The following is a 1,106-nucleotide window of genomic DNA, read 5'->3' as shown; positions in this document are numbered from 1 at the left end:
CAGAAAAGGTGAAAGGAAAGGGAAGTAGGGGAGATTGCCCAAGCTAAATATACCTCCAGGTAAATCAAAAGGCTAAGAGACCTGGCACTGTTTCTTAACAACTAAGGGGGTTGCTGAGAGGTAGCTTTCCTGATCCATTTTTTCCCTCCTTTTCTGATTTTCTACACAACTCTCTACTGAGTTATACTAATATAATCATATGCAAACCTCCTCTGATAACCAGGCCAACATACAGTATTATTAGATTATTAAAAGCACCACAACGTCAATAGCTCCTCAGTGATCAGAATTTACTATTGCCAGCCCTGCCGCCAGCAGCGGCAATCCCTCACTGTCTAGGATGGTCACTCCCTCTGATCAAATAAAAGGTTGTAGACATGTCTAAAAAGGTTGATCATACAGCTGAAGGCTCTCTGGCAAACAGCACAGGTGGTGGTTAGAGGGAAGGTGGAACTGAATTTCTCAGTCTTGTTTCCTTTTCTTCCGTATCTCTCATTTATCTGCCCCCAGGGTGAGACGGTTTTCCTCAAAGTAAGATGTACCTTCTCTTACAAGGCATCGCCATATATCCCTGTCCCAGGTGAGTTTTTCCCAGTTTGTGATGTCAATGCCACACTTCTTCACATTCATCTTGAGAGTGTCCTTCAAGCATTTCCTTTGGCTTCCTCATGTGCTTTATCCTTGGCTGAGTTGAGAATATAGCAATTGTTTTGGTAAACTTACATCAGGCATGTGCACACAATGCCATGTCCACCACAGCTGATGTTGAATAATCAACCCTTCTGTACTGGTGGCTCTGGGTTCTCTGTTTACGTGCTGCTTAAGCAACCAAAGGTACTTGGCTGGTTCCCAGAACAAAGATCTAAAATGAGAGAAAACCTTAACTGAACAGAAAAAGTTGCAAATCTCTGGATATTTAATCTATGTCCTCCCAGTGCATCTACCACCCCCAATAGAGAGACCACTTGACAGCCCAGTAGATCTCTCTGGTTGACATGGTACTTGTATTCAGTCATCCCATTACACCTACTCATTCTCACCATATTTCTGGTATTTACAATCCCTTAATACTTCAAATGCCCTAACCTACAGTTATTGTTGGACCC

Source organism: Crocodylus siamensis, chromosome 2 (genome assembly GCF_052110815.1).
Source record: "Crocodylus siamensis isolate JL-2025a chromosome 2, ASM5211081v1, whole genome shotgun sequence".
NCBI lineage: Eukaryota > Metazoa > Chordata > Crocodylia > Crocodylidae > Crocodylus > Crocodylus siamensis.
This window is presented reverse-complemented; position numbering follows the sequence as displayed.